The sequence below is a fragment of the Musca autumnalis genome, unplaced genomic scaffold, assembly GCF_047663935.1.
Source record: "Musca autumnalis isolate F117 unplaced genomic scaffold, ASM4766393v1 scaffold_5, whole genome shotgun sequence".
In the NCBI taxonomy this organism is placed as follows: domain Eukaryota; kingdom Metazoa; phylum Arthropoda; class Insecta; order Diptera; family Muscidae; genus Musca; species Musca autumnalis.
Genome location: NW_027412088.1, coordinates 161652996 through 161668132, shown reverse-complemented (window position 1 = coordinate 161668132; position 15137 = coordinate 161652996).

The following is a 15137-nucleotide window of genomic DNA, read 5'->3' as shown; positions in this document are numbered from 1 at the left end:
GGTAAAAATTTCAATAACGTAGCGGTTAAACAACGGAAGTAGTAGTACTACATAAGTGGGTTTCATTATATTTTAGTTTGTGTGAACTAAATTTTCCTTTCCTGCTACAAAAATGTCATTGTCATGCTAGATAACTTTTTGGTTTTGGTCATAAGTATTATACATTACATCTCTGATATTAGGTAATTAAATTTTCACAATCATTGAAAAGAAGTTCCGTGGAGAGCGATTGTCTAGGGATAGTGGTATAGGGTATCCCATGGTCGGCTCCGTCCGACTATAGACTTTTCTTACTTGTTAATACCTAATTTTATATCTAGAAGACACCGTAGTACAGCGGTAAGCACGTTCGCCCTGCACTCAGTAGGTCTACGGTTCAATCCCTGACCAGAACGTCAACATTTTCGGCGGTGGCAAATCCCTTCTGTGTTATATTGGCTTACATTTCCTAAGTATTTCAGCAATGAAAAACTTATCTACAAGCGGCTATAAAAAGTAGATTCCATATCATTGATCCAATATAACTGGCGTGCATGTTGTGGAACATGTATTTGCATGTATTTCTAATATCTGATCTACAAACGCCTAAAACGCTGGAAATTTCCAAAACTTCTTATGTTACCTACAGAAATGCTACTTCCATTTTACAAGTTGTGCTCTGTTTATCGGACATTTCTGGAATTTATGTTATTGGTTGAACATGATCTTGATCTTTGATCTACGCAGATTTGTCCCTCCGTCTGTGGTATTTATTCTAGCATCTAAAGAAATTGAGATAGGGCACCACAATTTTGCACAGATGCGTCGTTTTTGCAGGCAGATCAAGTTCGAAGATGAGTTATATCGGCCCACGCTTTGGAATGCCGCCCATATAACGGTACCCCCGATTACAGATATTTTCAAATTTTTATCTATGTTTTTGGTCCAAATTGGATGTGACTTGGTATTCAGAGCTCGAACTAGTCAAAAGCCGAACCAACTTATATACATCGGTCCACATTTTGAAATAGCCACTATATACTAGTATCGCACGATTTCAGGGTTCTCCGTAGTTAAGAAATTTCTCCATCACATTGCCATCTTACTGAATAATTTGTAAAATAATTTGGTGTTTTAATTTGTCCAATATACAACTTTTTCCTAAGACATCTGTTACCTTTATTCGAAATCTTACTCTTCTTAGCGTTTGGTGTGTAACAAATTGTGTCCTTGCCATCTATTCAACAGTTTTAATTGTGTTTTATTTATGATTTGCGGTTGAAAAAAGTTGTAGATTTTAACCAAATTATTTAAGGTGTTCATGTGTAACGACGATGCTACGACTCTCTAAAGAAGCAGGAACAGCATGTGTTGTGGGTTTTCCGTTGTGGCTTTATGACTTCAATTGTTTTCTGACCACGACAATAAAGGATGTGGTAAGAATGGTATGAAGGTGACAGATGTTTTGCTTAGAAAATTTAGTGAATATGATATGGAACGAATCAATCTAATAAATCTAATAAAGGTTAGAACTAACAACAATGAATTAAAATTAGTGATTGGTTTTAGGATGGTTAGTTTTAGGATAGTCTAATCCAGAATTAAGGAATCACAACCACGGCTTTAATTTAATTAGAAATGGTATGGGAAGGAAATTGGCGGTCACTTAGAGTAAACAGGTGGTTGTGGAAGGATAAATGTTAAGTAGGTAATAGATGTAATTATATGCCTACAATTTAAAATATATGCAAATATGATCCGGAAGAGACATTCACGGTATTATGTGATTTTGATGCTCGTTTCATACTGCTGAACATAATTTTTAAAAAAGCCGTCAATATTATTATTAATGAATTATTTACTTTTGGAGGGATCCTCAAGGATATTCTAGTGATTTCCTGAAATAATGTTTAAGCCATAAAATCTATAATCATCGATATTTAATACAAGATCATCCATACTACCATCATAAATTTTGAAGAATTTATTTTGAGACACCATTATATTTTATCATTAATTTCTCTAATGTGCTACACACCCCTCGTTTCTTATTACTGTCCATAATTTATAGTAGTTAAGCGACATCACACATAGCTACACTAAAATTAACTCACTCATGTTTAAAGACAAAAATTACTTCCATCAACAATGATTGTGCAAAAAAGTGTTGTATCTGGAAATTTTCTGTGATTTTTTTTGTTTTTTGTTTCTTCCAAAAGAATTCTCCATCTTCTCACGTTTATTAATCAGTTCCACTCTATTAAAGCGTTACAATTTTCTACATTTATTTCCATCAACTTCATTCGATATATACCAGTATCTTGTGTTGAAAGTGCAAATGTGTGGTGATTCAACACATAAACGTGTTGGAAATTAAAAATTTCACAGGGTTATTTAACCCTGTCTCTTACTCTCGCCCTTGTTTTTCATGTATTCTTCCCATCATTTCAGGGCTAAAGATAGAAAATGATAATCATTTTAGTTTCAGGGATAAAATGAAATGTTTGCAAAAAAACTGAGAGAATCGTAAATACCTTGAAAGCATGAAATTGGCATTAGGAAAAAAAACGGCAGAAGATAAAATTAAAGGCTTATAGAAATCAATGAAAGTGATAGAGTTGGGCAAGGGGTTTCTCACGTTTTTCGAATGATGTTGGAAAATGGTCATGTTTTCGAAATTAGTCAGGGTATTCTTTCGCTAGAAAGTTGAGGTATTTTCAATATTGTTATCAGGAACTTTTGGTTTCATGACATGATAAAGTGAGATGACAGATTTATAAGGTAATTAATTAACCCCGGAAAAATTAAGATAATAAATAATGAGTAAACAAAAACTATTTCCCAGAAAAATCCTATGATGACTGAAGTATTCGATGTGGTAGCTCCTACAAGGACAAGATCAACTAGATTTCCGTACAATAAAGAATAGGACCGAAGAATTTCACCGACACATCCAACATCGGTCCATATATTGATCTTTAACTGCGTAACAAACCATAATAGATGAGATTATTGATTGAGTTTTTTAAGGTTCTTCATTTCCGTGATAAGATATTTTCATGGATAGTCAACACTCTGATCGCCATATTAGATACCAGTAGTGCGATTCTCTTACTCATTTGTTTACGTAAAATTAAAACGCAAAATTATGAATGAAAAGTCCAAATAAGAGTTTACAACACTGTTGCTATCGGTAGAACTTTATGGTCGCTAACTTACCGAAAAATATCGTTAATTACAGAAATTATAAGCATTTTAATTTTACCGATATTTGTCGGTAACTCAAAAAATATGTTAGAGAATCGCACTACAGAAAACCAATCATTGAGCTAAAAATTTGATTAATTAAATAAATTGAATTATTGCATCCAACATAACGAACTTTTAATTGAAGCTAAACAATTTTGTTACGATCCGGAAATCGGTGTAAATCGAAGGAAGATGGAAGACTACTCTGCAGGCTGGAACTCACAAGACTTCGAGACACAAGATGTAAGCATAATGATTTTCTCGACGAGCTGAGACGGTCTGGCTATTTGTGTGCGTCCGTTCGTATGTCCATCTAAACTTAATCATGCTACAGGTTGCAATTTTGATCGAATCTTCACGATTTCGGTACCAAGGAGGAAGAAGAGAAAAATTGAAGAAAAATTCAATGTTGTATTCATATAGAAATATCTCGTCTTTTAGTAGAAGTATTCCGGAAACTAATGAATGAAAGAAGATAATATCACTTTTACAACAGTGATGCAAAGTAGGTTGGCGAAAGTCAAACAACGGAGATATCGCAATAGTCGGTAAAGCATCCCATTGTTATACCCTCAGCCTTTGTGCTAACGAGGGTATATACACTTTCATACGAGCTAAATGTGCCTCATCGAAATAATGGTTTTAGACCCCAAGTATGTTTTGACGAAATCCGTTCCAGACTATTGGAGTCGAGTCCGTCAATCTGGCTGGCTGGTGCGCACGATAACTCTCGAACAGATGAACCGATTTGGTCCAAGATTTGGCCTTCGTAATGTTTTGTCGAAGCTTACATCAATTTCGAAGATGGGACATATCCGTCCACTCCTTCAGGTACCTCCCCCACAAAAGTTTGAAAATGTTCGAAAAAAATTGTGATAACGATTACTCTTTAAGGGAGTAACCGATTTGGTCCATACTTCGTACATCGTGAAATTTCTACCAGAAGGAGATGAGGTTCCAATATGAACTCAATCGGTCCACTCCTTCGGGTACCTACCACACAAAATTTCAGAAAAGTTCAGTTTAGGTCCTGGTTTCGAATCGCTTTGATTTTTGTTGTAACAACTTGTATTCACTGTCCCCTATACGACAGTACAAGTTTCATAAAGGGAAGTCCATACTTCCTGAGAAAATACCCTGAAAGTTGCAACAAAAAAAACTCCTACGACACGGTGCGCAGTGGTTTGGAGCGCATGTCAACTCTTGAACGGATCTGGCTATTAGGTCTAAAATTTGCCGATATCAGCCCAATCTTTCAGGTACTACCCTCACAAAAGTTCAAAAATGTTCGGAAAAATTGGGTGCACTATAACTCTTGATGGGAGTGGCCGATTTGGTCCATACTTTACACATCCTAATATATCTACCAGATATAGGTCAGGTTTGAATATAAATTAAATTTGTCCACTCCTTCGGGTACCTCCCACATACACAATTTCGGATAAGTTCACTTTAAGACCTGATCTCAAATTACTTTGATTTTTGTTAGAGCAACTTTCATTCGCTGCCTCAATTACGACAGTAGACGTTTTTTCAGGGTCAAGTCCATACTTCTTGGGAAACAGTCCGAAAGGAGTAAAAAACCCATATGGCACCATATGTACTGCTGGACAACACGATAAATCTCGAACTGATCACCCGATTTGGTCCAAAATGTGGACTTCGTTATGTTTTGTCCAAACATAGTTTCACTTCGAAGATGGGCAGCAACTTCCGGTACTTCCCCGCAATATTTAAAAAATGTCACTAAAATGGTATGCACGGTATCTGTTAAACATGACAACAAATTTGATCCAAACTTTGGATCTCCTATTATTTTGTTCAAATTTAGTTTAACTTCTAAAATGGCCGATATCGATCTTCTCCTTAGGGTACCTCCCCTACAAAAGATCAACATTTGTGTCTTTGTGCAGTTTAGGGTCTGATAGTGGACGCAATATCTATAAAAAAGATATGACTCTAAAATAAGATCCACTTCTAAAATGGACTATGTTGGTCCATTTCCTCCGCAACAGTTTTGAACTTTAATCCTAATCCACATTTTTATCGGCAAGTTCAAATGTCCAAAACAAATCATAAAATTCTGAAAAGACCCTTAATACATTCGATCTGTCCGTACATGCAATTTTCAATTCACATAGACTGAGGGTATATCTCTGTCGGCAAAGCCGACTTATACTTTTTTACTTGTTTTAACCTCCACCACAATAGAGAGGGTATAATTAAATTTGTCATTCCATTTGTAACACATCGAATTTTTCATCGGAGAGTCTATAAAGTATATACATATAATCTTTATCAGTATGAAATTCTAAGTCGATATAACAATGTCCGTTTGTCCGTCTACGTTTGAGTTGAAATCGAGATACAACTCGCAATTTTTAAGGTGAACTTTGTAATTTGGTATAGACGTTTCTGTTATTACTAGGTATTGAAAATAACACACGTTTTGATAATGTCCCCATAGAACGCTAACTCCCGATTTTTGGTATTTTGAAGGTTTTAGCCTCATTATCACACCGCAATAAAACTTTCCACCTGAAATTTGTCGGAATATGCCAAAGCCCTCATATAGCCCCCATAGAACGATACCTCCCGATTTTCGGAGGTTGTGGCCTCAATATGCCACCGAAATGGCTGAAATTACGTATTTAGTCTTCGATGGTGGTACGAAACCTGTCGGTACAGGTCCACGCTTTTATATAGCCCCCATAGAACGGTACCTCCCGATTTTCGGTATTTTGAAGGTTGTGTCCTAAATATCCCACCAAAATACTGAAATTTGGTATACAGTTTTCGTTGGTGGTATAAAACTTTCCACCTGCAATTTTTTGGTACTGTTCCATAGAACGGTCCCTCCCACTTGTAGGTATTTGGATGATTTTGGCTCCAATATCCCACCGCAATGGCTGAAATTTCGTTTGGTCTTCGTTGCGTACATGAAACTTTCCACCAGAAATTTTTTGATACTGGCCCAAATCTTTACATAGCGCCCACATATAACGGTATTTTGAAAGTTTTAACTGCTTTATTCAACTGGAATTACTAAAATTTGGTATTTAGTCTTCGCTAAAAGTACAAAATATTTTTACGGGTACAAAACATATCTTGCAAAAACCAGATAGTATAGGTCCACGTTTTGGTATATCCCTCATACAAGGGTGCCCAATTTAAGATTTTTTTGCTTGATAATTTATGTATTTCCAGGGCTTTTTGCCATATGTTCGAGTTTAGTCAAAATGCCACCATATATAGACTATTTAAGAATTGAAAAAGAAAGGCCCATTGAAAATTGGTTCGGCCTACATTTTCCAACTTAGACCTAGAACTAAAGTTGGAAAAACTATTTAACTGTACAAAGGATAAACAAATAGGTTACACCGTTTGAAATTTAACATGTTATTAAGCCAGAGAGACAGTATAAATCGACTAATTTAGTGGTAACATAGGTGGTTGTCTATAATCCATTAACCATATAGCCGTGGAAATAGAAACTCTTGTTTTCCCTCTATCTTTCCCCTTTAGGCCGACTATAATAAATCCGTTCTTTTTACGCCCTTTTGGTCTTCTACAAAGACTCACAATTATTTGTCAACGAAAGGCTTAATTACTCCGGAAGTATATTCCTCATTGATTTTGTTCCGACCCATGCAATTTGTACCTGTCACTATGAACATCAATTAGCATCTCTAATTAAATTAAAGCTGTGATAAATGTCCATTTCAATTCCCTCCTTGTTAGGAGTAACGGAACTTAGACCATCTTTAAGCAACTAGTATGAAGTTACGGTTTAAATCTAACCAAAAAATTAAAAAATTATGGATTGATTCGTTCCATATCATCTTCGACAGTATCTGCAATAAACATCTGTCCCGCACCATCTATTCTTCTTGTTATTCGTCATGATAGCGGTCAAGAAACAGTTAAAGTTATAAAACCACAACGAACAACCCACAACACATGCTGCTCCCGTTAAGCCACCATCATCATCCATCCACCTGGACACCTTAAATAATTTGGTTAAAATCAGCTACCTTTATGCCACAAATCATAAACAATTAAAAATATTGAAAATCAAAGGACACAATTTGTTACACATTCAAGGATGAAGAATTTTTGAACGGATGGTGACATATCCCTATACATCCCTACCAACATCTAGGTACACATATTTCACTAACAATTAACTATTCCGCTACGCTTATGGTAGATGGGTGATGTGATGGCGCGCTAAGCGTAAAACAAATACACAAACAAACACGAAAAGAGCGAAGCAAATTTTGCAAATCAAATGTGACGAACAACATTTTCAACGGACTGGTGTTAAACAAGATTGAAAGTAAAACACACACACAGAGGATAAGAATTGAAAAGAGAGAAACATACAAAGGAAATGATTGAGCACAAGGAAACCAGACATACACTAGAAAATAACTTTGAATCCTGTTAAGGAGAGTAAAGAAAATTCTAAAGCGTTGCTAAGCAAAGACACTGTCTTCTTCATAGGGAGCAAAATTTTTCAATCAGGATATCAATGGAAGAGCGTACAAAATTTAAGGGTGCTAATGAAATGTCCTTTTATAAACACACACTCACACATTCCAGCACACACATTTTACTGCCATAGCATCATAAATTCTTAGGCAAGTGAGCATCAAAATCCACACACAAATTTGTTAAGATTCATTTAGGCGTGTTAAATTTAAATTGGGCATGCGCAAATGTTTTACTTGTCTAACAAAAAGGCAATGGATCACATCTGCTGAACTTAAGCAGCTCAACACAATTAAGAACAATGTAACTCCCCTTACTTGTATGAGCATTCCATCACATATGGAATGTTAAAAACAAAATTGTTCTTCACATGACCCCTAACATCACACAAAGGCTTGCCGCCAATGCCATCTCCCAATGAGAGTAAGTTTTTTTCTTGTTGTGAACAACAATTAGACTATTATGACCTAAACATACCGACATACATACATATGTAACCCATAGATGTGGTCTATGGGGTGCTACTTATAAATTAAATGTTATGTGTGTAAAAAAATTCCTTGCTCGATTGAATTTCATACCAAAATGTTCTTCCATAAAACAACACACATGGAATTATTAGCTCAATAATTTATGACAACCATTGAGGCTTAAGTCATCATCTTCTACGGGATTAAAAAATATTGCCTAGGATTATATCAATTGTAGCTGCTGTAAGAGGTTGTAAGCGAGCTACTTATTGTCCAAGGTTTATTTTTCTTTGTGAAAATTATGCAAAATATTAATTTTTATTTTGTTGTGTTTTTATTGTATTTTGACCAGCTGTATAACTCTCAAAATAAAACATACATACATTTTTGAATAAAAGGACAGATGAATATCGCAGTTCTAGTTGCAAAAGAATAATATTAATTTCTAATCCACAGCTGCAATGCCCATTACGTATTCAAAGTGAACCAATTAAAAATGCACACACCACATGCCTCAAATTGACTTAACTTAACCTTACCGATGTAAAGAGAAGCTGAAGGGAGGTTACAGGAGACAATAAGACAGTTTATATAGGCGAACTGAAGACGGTCTTTATAAGCGAGCTGAAAGGATATTTTATAGACTTGCTGAAGGAAGTCGTTAAAGAGGGGCTGAAGGGAGTCTTTATAATCGAAAGCAGTATTTGTAGGCGACCTGAAGGCAGTCTTTTGACAAGCTGATGACACTCTTTGTATACGAGCTGAAGGGAGACTCTGTGAGTCTTTACAGACGAACGGGTGGAAAGGATCAACACAAATTCAAACGAGTAGCCCGTTGAAGCCACCGTGTCGTAACCGTTATTGGGCACCCCCCATGTATCTATAACAAAGGGAGTCTGTATTAACAAACTAAAGGTAGTAATTATAGACGAACTGTAGGTAGACTTTTTAAAAGAACTGCAAATTGTCTTATTAGATGAGTTGAAGGGAGTCTTTACGGACGTGGTCAATGTGCCTTTACATACATACAAACTGAAGATGCCTTCACAGACGAGCAGTAGGCATCCCTTAAAGATGAGCTTACGGCAGTCCCTATAGATTAGCTGAAGGTAGTTTTTATAGACGAGGTGAAAGAAGCTTTTATAGAATAGCTAAAAGCCGTCTTAATAGACTAACTGAAGAGAGTCTTTATAGTCGATCTGAAGGTAGTCTTTATAGAAAAATTGCATGGATACTTTACATAGAGCTGAAGGCTCAAGTTTTTATAGACGAGCCAAAAACCTTGTAGCTTGCATATGCAATGTATGTCTCTCACAAATTCATAGCCCAAAATTACTTACCCCAGCAACAGAAGCATCCATTTATTTGTAGAAAACACTTCCGAAAAGAACAAATTTTACTTTGACATGGGTACTAACGAAAGGAGACGCATTAACTGCTGTAACCATGGGGTACCATTTCACGGGATCAGCGATACCTTGTGTCGACCAAAGCCCCTTTGGGATTACCTAAAGAACTCCTAGAGAGTTGTTGGTCTCCACAGAGTTTCCCGCATGCACCAAATCCGAGATCCACTGTATGGGCTTCTCTTATCTCTTGGTAAAGGGCTTGAGATCATACATAGATTTTTCAATGGACGTAACTTTCAGATCTTTCCAGAAGAAGCTGGAGAATGAGATTGGACCGATATTGTTCAAATTCGAACTTAATAAGAGATTGGACAAAATATAACTAGTGCCAAATTTTGAACCACATCTGTCGAGGGTTATTGTGGGCTTCAGACAGCCATTCCGAAGGTTCTGGCACCGCGATTGGATTTTGGGTGTTTTTATACCCTCCACCATAGTATGGAGGGTATATTAAGTTTGTCATTCCGTTTGTAACACATCGAACTAATCATTTGCGACCCTAGAAAGTATATATATTCTTGATCAGGATAAAATTCTAAGATGATCTTGCCATGTCCGTCTGTCCGTCTGTTGTAATCACTCTAGCGTCCGCATTTTTTTTTTGCACCCGAGGGTCTTTTTTCCATAGGCAGGTTAAGTTCGAAGATGGGCTATATCGGTCCACTCTTTGGTATAGCCCCCATATAACGGTACCTCAGGATTTAAGGTATTTTGACGTTCTTCGCAGACCGAATTAGCTATAATTTGGCACTTAGGGTTCCTAGAGGCCAAGAAACATATCTACAAAAAAGTATGTATATAGGTCCAAGTTTTAGTATAGCCCCCATATAACGGTACCTCCCGATTTGAGGCATTTTCACGTTTTTCGCCACATTTGCATAGCGAATTAGCTATAATTTGGCATTTATGGTTCCTGGAGGCCAAACAATATATCTACAAAAAATTATGTATATAGGTCCAAGTTTTTGGTGTAGCCCCCATATAACGGTACCACATGATTTGAGATATTTTCACGTTTTTTTGCCACATTTGCAGACCGAATTAGCTATAATTTGCATTTAGGGTTCCTGGAGGCCAAGAAACATATCTACAAAAAGTATGTAAATAGGTCCAATTTTTGATATAGCCCCCATATAACGGTTCCTCCCGATTTGAGGTATTTTGAGTTTTTACGCCACATTTGCAGACCGAATTAGATATAATTTGGCATTCAGGATACATGGAGGTCAAAAAACATATCTACAAAAAAATATAGATATAGGTCCAAGTTTTGGTATAGCCCTCATATAACGGTTCCTCCCGATTTGAGGTATTTTGGTGTTTTTCGCTACATTTTCAGACCGGATTAGATACAATTTGGCATTTAGGGTCTCTGTAGGTCAAAAAACATTTTATCAAAAATTCCACGTCCACGTTTTGGTATAGCCCCCATATAAAAATACCGCCCGTTTTCAGGTACTTTGAAGTTTTTATTTATTTTTATACCCTCCACCATAGTATGGAGGGTATATTAAGTTTGTCATTCCGTTTGTAACACATCGAACTAATCATTTGTGACCCTATTAAGTATATATATTCTTGATCAGGATAAAATTCTAAGACGATCCATCCATGTCCGTCTGTTGTAATAACTGTAGCGTCCGCAATAATCGAGAAAAAATTTTGCACCGGAGTGTCTTTTTTACATTGGCAGGTCAAGTTCGAAGATGGGCTATATCGATCCACTTTTTGGTATAGCCCCCATATAACGGTACCGCGCGATTTCAGGTAATTTGACGTTTTAAACCACATTTTCAGACAGAGATAGTTATAATTTGCTATATAGTGTTCCTGGAGGTCAGAACACATATCTACAAATAATTACGGATATAGGTCTAAGTTTTGGTATAGCCCCAATATAACGGTACCGCCTGATATCAGGTAATTTGACGTTTTAACCACAATTTCAGACCAAATTAGCTTCAATTTAGCATAATAATAATGACGAATATCACAGCTTTGGTTGGTCGTCAAGAAATTTTGGGTGTTAATGGGGTCGCGCAGAGAAAAAAACCTATTGATTTTGGTAATGGTCGGATATTATTCAGGGGTCGGAATGTGAAAAAAGTTATTTGGAGAAAAGGCCAACGTTTTATTTCAAAGCGAATATCTCTCTTCTGTAAGAGGTATATCGAAAGCAAAACCTGCAAGGAAAGTAGAAAATATCACCTTTACAACCTACGACAACCTGGTGGTCAAACAACGAAGATATCGCAATAGACGCTACTAGAACCCAACTTTTCATTTATGCGATTTTAATAATAATGACGAATAACACAATTTTGGTTGGGGACCAATGATGTAAAGCAGGTTGGCGTAGGTGACCAAATAACGGAGATGTCACAATAGTCGGTAATACATCCCATTTTTTATACCCTCCACCATAGTATGGAGGGTATATTAAGTTTGTTTTTCCGTTTGTGACGCATTGATTCTTTATCAGGGTAAAATTCTGAGTCGATCTGTGCATGTCCGTCCGTCCGTCCGTCTGTGGTAATCATCCACAAAATGGAGATAGGACGCTGAATTTTTGGGAAAATGCGTCTTTTGTTTGCAGGCAGGTCAAGTTCGATGATGGGCTATATCGGTCCACGTTTTGGTATAGCCCCCATATAACGGTACCCCCCGATTCACGGTATTTTTACGTTTTTAGCTACATTTTCATACCGATTTAGCTATAATTTGACATTTAGGGTTCTTAAGTGTCAATAAACTTATATAACAAAACTTGTGGACATAGGTCCACGTTTTGGTATAGCCCCCATATAACGGTACCCCCGATTTACGGTATTTTGACGTTTTAAGCTACATTTTCAGACCGATTTAGCTATAAATTGACATTTGCGACCGTATAAAGTATATTTATTCTTGATCAGGGTAAAATTCTTAGTTGATCTGTGCATGTCCGTCCGTCTGTGGTAATCATCCACAAAATGGAGATAGGACGCTGAAATTTTGGGAAAATGCGTCTTTTGTTTGCAGGCAGGTCAAGTTCGATGATGGGCTATATCGGTCCACGTTTTGGTATAGCCCCTATATAACGGTACCCCCGATTCACGGTATTTTTACGTTTTTAGCTACATTTTCATACCGATTTAGCTATAATTTGACATTTAGGGTTCTTAAGTGTCAATAAACTTATATAACAAAACTTGTGGACATAGGTCCACGTTTTGGTATAGCCCCCATATAACGGTACCCCCCGATTTACGGTATTTTGACGTTTTTAGCTACATTTTAAGAACGATGTAGCTATAATTTGACATTTAGGGTTTTTAAGTGTCAATAAACATATATAACAAAACTAGTGGACATAGGTATACGAGTATGTTTTGGAATAGCCCCCATATAACGTTACCGCCCGATCTCAGGTATTATGACGTTTTAAGTCACATTTCTAGACCGAATTACCTATAATTTGATATTTAGGGTTCAGGTATTGTGACGTTTTAAGTCACATTTCTAGACCGAATTAGCTATAATTTGATATTTAGGGTTCTTAGTGACCAAAAAACTTATATTCGAAAAAATATGAACATAGGTCCATGTTTTGGTATAGCCCTACATATAACGGTGCCTCCCGATTTTCGGTATTTTGAGAATTTTACCTACAAGTTTTAACCGAATTAGCTGTAATTTGAACATTTGACATTTGAAGTTCTTAGTGGTCACCACACCACTCCACCAAAAATAGTCAAGAAAAGTCCATGTATGGATAAAGCCCCCATATAACGGTACCTCCCGATTTTCAGTAATTTGATGATTTTAGCTACAATATTAAACCGAACTAGCAGTAATTTGACATTTGAAGGTTGTAGTGTCAAAATATATTTTTGCAGAATTTCCTTCGTTCAAGGTATCTATATACGGCGTTTTAGTGGATGGATTCGAACGCGGACGGGCTTATTAGATCCGGCACGTAAAAAACTAAAATCACGCGGGGTTCAGGGGTACCTGTATGACAGTTGTAAATTGTAAAGCCAAAAAATAGGTTTTTTCAGAAAATTTACGCACCAAATTTTCGCCTTTGGACTCCTATTACTAGAAAGCTGTACGGAGCACACTCATTAGATATACATTGAACGACGTGGAATCGTGAGTTCTACAATCCTATAACTAGTTTTAGATTATTATCTAGTTGCACCCTCTAATTATAAGAAAAATTCGAAAAACACTGAAATCAAAACTTCAAAATGTCAGCATCGATTTTAGGGGGATGCTGTGTATATATCGAAAAGTCATACACTAGAACCATGTTGCCCAAGGGGTATTGTTTAGTTCTTTCTTTGAGCACAGGTTCGAATTTTGCGTGGTTTGGCCAGAAATCAAGAAAGAACACAAAAAAACTTGTTTACTTCAACACATTTTTCCCATTTTTTTATATTACCACCAACGCAGCTTCAACGAAAATTATTTGTTATGGTCCATATTATGAGATCGTGGCTAAAACACTTCAATTAATATAAATTTATAATATATATTATAAAATATATTAACAGTTCGCGACTTATTAAATGGTGAACCTCAACTTCAACGATTGTAAAACTTTTTGGAATATTACCATATATATCCTATAGATATTAGATATATATGCCTATAGGCACCATAAAAAGGGCCTCCCGAATGAAGCATTTTATGTACATTATCTGACATTTTAACGTACCCAGTTAAAGTTGGGGACAGGAATGAAATCTAATTATTCCATTTTAGTTCAGAATATTTTATGGTGGAGGGTATGAAAAGTTCGGGTTTCTTTAAAAAATAATTATTTGGTGATAATTAAACTATTTAATAATTCATTAAAGCCAAATGATGTGTTTTTCTAAGACATAAAATCTTCGACTGTAATGGACGAAAACTGTTAAAAACCTCGAAAAGCAGACAATCAAATAAATTCACATTCCATATTGTGTTGCATGCACATTTTCTCTTTGAAAAATTTCCCCACAACTAGATTTAAAATTTCGATAAAGTAAATTATTTTTTAAACTACTCTAAATAAGACGCTAAAGATGTAGATAATATTTTTTGTTATTATAGTTATAATGAAATGTATAATATTACATTGTCTTATTATTTCGATTTTAAAGCCTAAACAACAAAATCCCACTTTACCGGGAACATATTGTTGTAATCAGCACTAACTGATAATTTCACGCCAATAAAATTATGAAGCGTATAAAAATCGAACCTATGTATGTACATCACATGTGAGCTTTTACACTAAAATGCTCAATGTAAAGCATTATCAGGTACGATTAAAATGCGAAAAAGGCTTCAATTGCAGGTGTTTTTTGTTCTCTTTTTGCTGTTCATCTTTACATGGAATTTTAGCAAAACGAATTTACTGAAGATGTAGCCGATGAATGAAGAAGGTAAGCAATCAGCCGTTCTGCGTTCACAAAGGTTAACTCTTAATGGTTAATTTTCATGTAATACTTGTTCACTCCATTTAAACTTTGTTGCATAGCGTGGCCATTGAATTTGGACATTAAGA